The sequence below is a fragment of the Camelus bactrianus genome, chromosome 16 (genome assembly GCF_048773025.1).
Source record: "Camelus bactrianus isolate YW-2024 breed Bactrian camel chromosome 16, ASM4877302v1, whole genome shotgun sequence".
NCBI lineage: Eukaryota > Metazoa > Chordata > Mammalia > Artiodactyla > Camelidae > Camelus > Camelus bactrianus.
Window position 1 is genome coordinate 56,535,400 of NC_133554.1, and position 7,624 is coordinate 56,543,023.

General features: G+C 49.7%; 1 long non-coding RNA gene across 1 annotated transcript; it reads right to left on the minus strand.

Annotated features, from left to right (window-relative positions):
* Positions 1–2,378: 2,378 nt before the first annotated feature.
* Positions 2,379–6,751, minus strand: LOC141573666 (uncharacterized). The gene is made up of 2 exons (XR_012499667.1): positions 6,226–6,751; positions 2,379–5,767 (listed from the first exon to the last, which is right to left on the minus strand). It is a non-coding gene; the product is annotated as an uncharacterized LOC141573666 (long non-coding RNA).
* Between the last annotated feature and the right edge of the window lie 873 nt (positions 6,752–7,624).

The following is a 7,624-nucleotide window of genomic DNA, read 5'->3' on the forward strand; positions in this document are numbered from 1 at the left end:
TCATTCCTATACAGTTGGGTCACCCTATGTCCAACCACTATCTGTTGATCACTATTTTGGGAGAACCACTTATTTAAGGAACATTTATTGAAGCTCTGCTATGTGCTGAGAACTAGAATAGCCCAGGATATCCTGTACATAGAAGGAACACACTGTCCTACCCTCAAAGGGCTCACAGGATCCCAAGAGCTTCTAACCATGGATGCGGGCACAGGGTACAATGCGGATGGATGGTCCAGTGCGGGCTGGGGCTGTGGTGGGAAAGGTGGGAAAGGCTGGGAAAAGTTAGGGAAAATGTCCTGGTGGAAGTGACAAGGGGTTGAATCTCAAAGGACCACTAGCCAGCAGCAGTGAAGTGAGTCTGGAGATGCAGAACCTGGAAAGAGACTTGGGTGTGTTCAGTTTGGGACATACGGAGTTTGAGGTGCTGGTGACATACCCAAGTGGAGATGAATCCAACACCATTGCATGTATAAGGGTCTAGCTTTTAAAAGAGAGAGTCTGGGCTGAAGATGTAGATTTGGGGGTCGTTACCATGTGGAAGTAATTTTCTCTTCCTGTGAGCAATCATAGTACTTACCTTTGCTGCTCAAAAGATATTACACACTTGGTGCTTCAATACGTGTGCACCTGCTCTCTCTCTCCATCAAAGTGTAAACCACCCAGATTTTGGCCATGATGGAGAAACCATTCACCCTCCTGCCTTTAACAACTAAAAAGAGACCAAATATATGAAACAGCAGTTTTCAGACATCAGACAACAGACATCATAGAAGAGAGATCTCTGAGGGAGGCGAGACCTATTAATGCCTCAGCTCAGGACCTGGAGGGCGTCTCCAGGCCACAGCACAGGAAGAGGGGAGCCACACAGCCTCCAGAGGTCTCATTGAGTTAAGAAGGTAGTGTTCAGAGCTCCAGAAGGCAAAGGCAGCTGAAATCTGTGGAGCAGAGTACTGGGAGAGAGAGAGAGAGCTGCCCAAAGAAAAAGAGGACTCGGGAGATCTGCAGAGGGTCCACCTGACTTGGCTGGGTACTGACCTGTGCATACACGTGAGGAGAGTCCTGAGGCAAGCGGGGAGGAGAGTAGCAGACAGAACGATCCCAGGAGCCCACGTGGGCTCAAGAATAGCTTCTGTGTCCAACAGCCGTAGGCAGACCTAACGCGGGGAGTTATCAAGCACACTTCTCAAAAAGGTATTGTTTCAAAGAGAAGGCTAAATTAGCTGTAGTCGAAAGGCTGTCTAAACTTGTGAAACAAAACTTTAAAATAATCCTCAAAAAAAAAAAATCAAACTGCTTTCCAAGTAATTAACTAGGAGCCAGAAAAAGAGGATTCCAAAAATATTTAAAGGAATTAACAATGTCCAACATCTTATCAAAAATTACCAGACACGCAGAGCAGGAATCTGGCTCTACAAATAGGAAACAATAAATGAAGAGACACAGACGAGGAATCACACAGATGATAAGTTTAGTGGACAAGAACCCAGAAGCAATGATACATGTCATTTATCTGTTTACAAAAGCGAAGCATGAGCATGTTGGGTAGACAAATAGATTTTTTAAAGACCAATAGAGCATCTAGAAGTGAAAAATTCAGTATCTGAGATGAAAAATACTCTGGATGGGACTGACAACAGATCAGACACACAAGAAGAAAATAATAGGAATCATAAATACATAGAAATGCTTCAAAATAAAATAGAGAGAGAAAAGAATTGGAAAAAACCCAAAGCATCAGTGGGGAGCTACAGGACAACATCAATCAGTGTAAAATGTGTGTAATTAAAGTCCCAGAAGGAGTAGAGAGAGAGGGATGGACAGGAAAAAAGAGCTGATAAAATTAATGACCAAAAATTTTCAAAAGTTGATGCAATCTATGAAGTACAGATCTAAGAAGATCCGTGAAACCCGAGCAGAAGGGGAAACAAATGAGGAAAACCACCAAAGCACATCATAATCAAACTGTGGGAAGCCAGTGAGAAAGAAAAAGATCTTACAAGCAGCTAGAGAAAAAAGACACTCTAAGTTCACAGGATCAAGTACAGAGATGATGGGGACCTCTCATCAGAAACAAAGCAAGCCAGGACACAGTGGAGTAACATCTTCAAAGCCCAGAGAGAAAAAAAAAACCTGTCAACCTAGAATTCTATACCCTGAGAAAATAATATTTTTGTTTGGGGGGGGAATCAGGTTTATTTATTTGTTTATTATTTTTTTAATGGCAGTACTAGGGGTTGAACCCAGGACCTCGTGCATGCTAGGCATGCACTCTACCACTGAGCTATACCCTCCCCTCAGAGTTTCTTGAAATGCAGGTAAAATAAAGACTTTTTCAGACATACAAAAGCTCGGAGAATTCATTACTAGCACACACGCAGTGTAAGAAATTTTAATGGAAGCCCTTTGGGCAGAAAGAAACTGATATCAGATAAAATTTGGTTTTACACAGAGGAATCAAAACCATCAGAAATGGTAAATATATGCAACATACAAAATGATAATGTAACTATTTTCTCATGTTTGAGATCCCTTTAAAAGATAGCTGGCTATTTAAAACACAAGTAATGGTGATATATTGGAAGCTTATCACGTCTGCTTTTGAAATTCACGTGCGTTGTTGTGTGTGTCAGTAGTTCACTATTTTGATTGCTGAGTAGTATTCCATCTTATGGATATACCAGAATTTGTTCATCTGTTCAGTTGAGGGAAGTTTGAGATGTTTCCAGTTTGTGGCTATAATGAACAACATTGTTACAAATATTCACATGCAAAGCTTTACATGGGTAAATGGTTTTGTTCCTCTTGGGTAACAACTGAGGAGTGGAATTACTGGGTTATATGGTAAGCGCGTATTAACTTTATAAGAAACCGCCGCAGTGTACCCCAAATGGCTGCACCATCTTGCATTTCGTTTAGCACCACATTAGAATTTCAGTTGCTTTACGTGATCACTAACACTTACTATTACCCGCCTTCTGAGATCTCACCATTCCACTGTACATATGAAGGGCATGTACAGGAGCTATTTGAATGTTCCTGTCTCCTAATGTCTTAAGTTGTATTTCCGGCATTTCACGGGCTTATTGGCCATTCATATATCTTCTTTGGTGAAGTGACTGCTTAAATCTTTTTCCCATTTGGTGGGGGACGGAGTGTTTTGTCTTCTTATTACTAATTTGTCAGAGTTCCTTGTAGGCACTGAACACAAATCCTTTATCAGATACGTAGTTTTTGCAAACATTTTCTCCCAACCTGTGACTTGTCTTTTCATTTTCTTAACAATGGGGAGCAAAATTTATATGATTGGCGATCTCAGTGCAGGGTGTACGTCGTTTCTTTTCCAAGTTTCCATAAGAATAACACACGTGGACTTAATGCTGCAGTCAATACAATTGTTAGGATGATCCTTGCAACCAGCAGGCGATTTTTTTTTTTTGAAGTACTGGGCCAGTTGCTGAAGACTGGCCAAGAGAATGTTCTGTGATGATGGGAAGTTCCCATACCTGCACTGTCCAACATGGTAGCCACCAGCCGCCTGCGGTTATCAAGCACTTGAAATGTGACTAGAGCCAATGAATTTTACATTTTATCTCACTGCAGCTAATTTTGGTTTAAATCGCTGCATGTGGTTTCCATACTGGACAGGACAGTCTGTCCTGGAGGCTGCCCTCATGTTCCAGGAGCTTCTAGCAGGGGGCCTGGGTCGTCTTCCTCCCGAAGTGCCTGGGAAGTGCTGGCTGTGGGGACAGAAGCCCCGTCCACTGAGTCAGCAGGTGCAGGAGGGAGGAGGGTGGGTTGACCTCCGAACAGCTGGCGTGGCTCAAGGAGGAGCCCCATCCCCCGCTCCCCCCTCCCCTCCCCAGGCCTGGCACGTGGGCGCCGTGTTGGACGCTTGGCAACTGCAACCACTCTGCTTGCCAACGCCCACCCGCCGGCCTCCCTCCCTCCTTAATTAGCTCAAGGGCAGCAACTTCATTTCCCTTTGCCAAGATCAGGAGCCAGGATCCTAGCATGGGCCAGCCCTGATGGAGTGGGGAGGAACCAGCCCCACAGGCCTGGCACCACCCCCCCCCATCCCACCTTCCCTGCACCCCCCAGAACCTCAGCCCTGGAGCAGCTGGCCGGCCAAGTTCATTGCCTAGGCTCAGGGATGGGCAAGTCAGATAGAAGGTGGGTTCTGGCTCCTCCCAGGATCCAGCGGTGCTGAGTGACATCTCCATTCTGGGAAAGCTTAGCGGGAGGGCCTGAGTGGGGAAGGGAGGGGCTGGGGGTGGAGGGCAGCTTCTCCCCACCTCCATTCTGCCTCCGTTCTGCCCCTCAGTCTCTGATGGGCGTAGATGCAGCCTGCAGTAGAAACTGAGGCTCCTCTCCAATTAACCAAGCTTCCTCCAGAGGATCCCTAGAGGTCTCCTACCTGCACTGCCTCCATCCCTGGTCCTGGTCCTCAGCGCCTGCAGGGCTTACCTGAGGGGGCTGGGAGGCATGCAGACTTCCGGGCCCTAAGCCCAGCTATCCCAGCCTAGAGATCAGGAACAGGGCCTGGGAATCTGCACGCTTAGCCACTCCCCAAAGGGCTCCTGAGGCTGGCGGTCTGTGGGCCACTCTGAGGACCCTAGATCTGCCAACCAGGGAGTGGCAGGGCTGGAAGGGGCCCCAGCTTCAGCTCACCAGGCCCCACAGTACGGACCGGCAAACAGAAGGGGGACTGACCATGGCAGCCAGTTGGAAGACGCGGAAGAGGAAACTGGGCCCCGGAGCCTCCCCTCCCTCACACAGCCAGGACCAAGAGTCCTGAGGCAGAAGTTGCCCCAGGAGGGGTCATGTGGCCCCTCTGCTGCCCCCAGTCATCAGGGAGGTGAGGGGCTTGCCCGAGGAGGAGGATGGAGGACGGAAGCCCCCCTGCGTCCCTGCCCCTGCAGGTTAAGCACGTCTATGCTCGTTTCCCCTCAGCGATGATGTAGAAAAGCCACCTGCCCTTGGCTGGTCCCAACCCTTGGGGACCCTTCCTGGCCCCAGGCCTCGACGGCGTCCTAGAGGCCCTGCCCCGGTGGGCAGGTACTACCCAGGAGACAGGGTGAGTGTGGACGCAGGCTGGTAGGAGGTCGGATGGGGGAATAGCAGGCATCTGGAGTCCTCCCGCCGGCCCTGTACAGGCTGCTCTCCCCTTAAACGGCCCCTGGTGGCTGTCTGCAAACTGGGCAGGGTAAACAAACACCAGGGAGCACCGGCAGGCAGAAGGCTCTCCTGCTGTCTGTGATAGGGAGTTAGGCAGGGAGGATGGGTGGGAGGGTGCAAAGGAGGAAGGAGGTGAGGAAGGCGACAGGGAGGGAGGGAGGGGGGACCATTTTTTAAAAAGCTGGTGGAGGAGCAGAAAAAACACTGACCTGGAAGCTAGAAATCTCGTCTTTTGGTTTCTGCCCTCTCCTTAGCTGGCCCTCAGGCCTCCTCTGCTCCTCTGCTGGGGGGTGGGGAGCGGGGGACCACTCTCTCCAGGCCTCAGGTGGGCCCAGGTGCCCCGACATTGGCTTCGACGTCCTAGGATTGGTTCCAGCCTTCTCACTGTCGCGGGGATCCTCCCCGGGAATGGACGACTTCAGCATCTGGGCTCCCGAGCGCACGGGGCAGGAGGCAGCGTCTGCCTGGTTCCAGCCTCGTGCAGGTGAGGCTCATTAGTGATGACAGAGGAGGATGTCAGGCTGTGTCTGAAGCCACCAGGGGCCCAGCAGCCTGCTGCGGCGCGCTTTGTCATGAAATACGTTGTCACCTGGGGAAGAATCGCCGCTGATGAAATATTTCAGGAGACAAAGACAAGAGGTGCATTGATTTTTCCACGAGGTCAGACAGCTTCTGGGAAGCCTCTTGTAACTCAGATGTCACAGGATTGCTGCCTGACATCCATTCAGCCGGTGGAGTCAGCGGCCTCTGACCCAGGTGGGCTCCCTTCGCTGACCGCAGGCTGTTCTTTGCAGAGGCCAGCGCCATCCTCCGGCCTCCCTGGACTCAGTGGTGACCCAGGTCCAGGGAAAAGCTGGCTCTGAGGAAGGGCCGCGCGCGGGACGCCGGCCGTGCCTCTGCTGATCAGCCAAGTTCGGACAAACATCAACCAACCAAACCCGTGGGACGGAGCCCCAGTAAAACCCCAGACACCAAGTTCTTACTACATTCTGGACATTAGTCCCTTACCAGGAACAGGATTTGTAAATATTTCCTCCCACTGTGTACCTTTATTACTTGATTGGTGGCATCTCTGGAGGCACAAAAGCTTTCAATTTTCACCAAGGGCTGTTTGTCCATTTTCCCTTTGGTTGTCCGTGCCTTTGGCATCAGAAGAAATCATTGCTAAATCCAATGTCGTGAAGCTTCTGCTGCTCTGTTTTCTCCTGAGGGTTTTAGAGCTTTAGCTCCTGCGTTACGACCCTGATCTATTTTGAGTTAATTTTTGTATGTGGTTAGGAATGTCATTGGTCTTGGCAACCTTGCTGAAGTCGTTTGACCTTGTGTGTGTGTGTGTGTGTGTGTGTGTGTGTGTGTGTGTGTGTGTGTGTGTGTGTATTCCTGGGCTCTATTCTATTCTATTGGTCTGTATGTCTGTCTTTATGCCAGTACTCTGTTTTGATCACTGTAGCTTTGTAGTAAGTTTTGAAGTGAGTGGAGCTTCCCAGTTGGTGAACACATGGATGGACCAGGAGAGCGCTGTGTCCTGAGTCCGCAGAGAGAGGGCAGCTTTGCATCCAGGACCCTCCCAGACCTTGCCCCACGTGTAGCCTTTGACAGTAAAACTATAATCAAAAGTCTAGCACTGTCGAGAGTTCTGTGAGTCATTTTGGAGAACTGTCAAACCTGAGGGAGTCAGAAGATAAAAACCCTGAATCTATAGTAGGCTGGTCAGATGGGAGGGTGGCTTGGGGACACCTGGCTGGCCTCTGAAGTGGGAGCAGTCTTGTGAAGGACCCAGCCCTTAGATTGTGGGGGTCTGACAATGACCTGGGGTGGTGAGTGTCATACATGAGTTGGAGTCCAGCCAGTCGGGGTGGAAACAGTCTACTCTCATGAGATTGTTCTAAAGATTCAATGAAGCCAGAAGTGTAAAAAGTCAACCCAGGGCCCCACCCACACTGAAAACTTTGCTTCGGTCCATTGGGTTGTGTGAACAAGGTCTTCTGTTTCCGCTCGTGGAGGGTGAGCACCAAGGCAGCTCTGGCTTCTAAACGGCCACAAGGCCTCGAGGTCACCTCTTAGTCCTCTGCTTGCTTGTCTGTGACATGAAGGTACCAGACAAAAATCACTCCTAAGGTGGCCTCGGGCTCTAAAATCTAGGCGTTGGCGTGCCAAATGTTACCTAAAAGCGTGCTTTTAAATCTCAGAAATATAACATCCCATGGTACTCTGGGCTTACTCACTAATAAAGAATTCCAGCTCAGGACTGCAGGGGAGGCAAAAGCAAGGCCATTCTCCAGGTGAGAGCTCCCCCAAATTGCAGGCAAAGCACCTGGAAAATCTAATGTCACGGAGATAGCCCCTCTCATGCAAGGGGCAGTGTCTGTTCTCACGGTCTCGAGATAACCAGGCGCCCGCGCAGCCGGGATTGGAGCCGGGCTCTTAGGCGGCCCACGTTCAATGT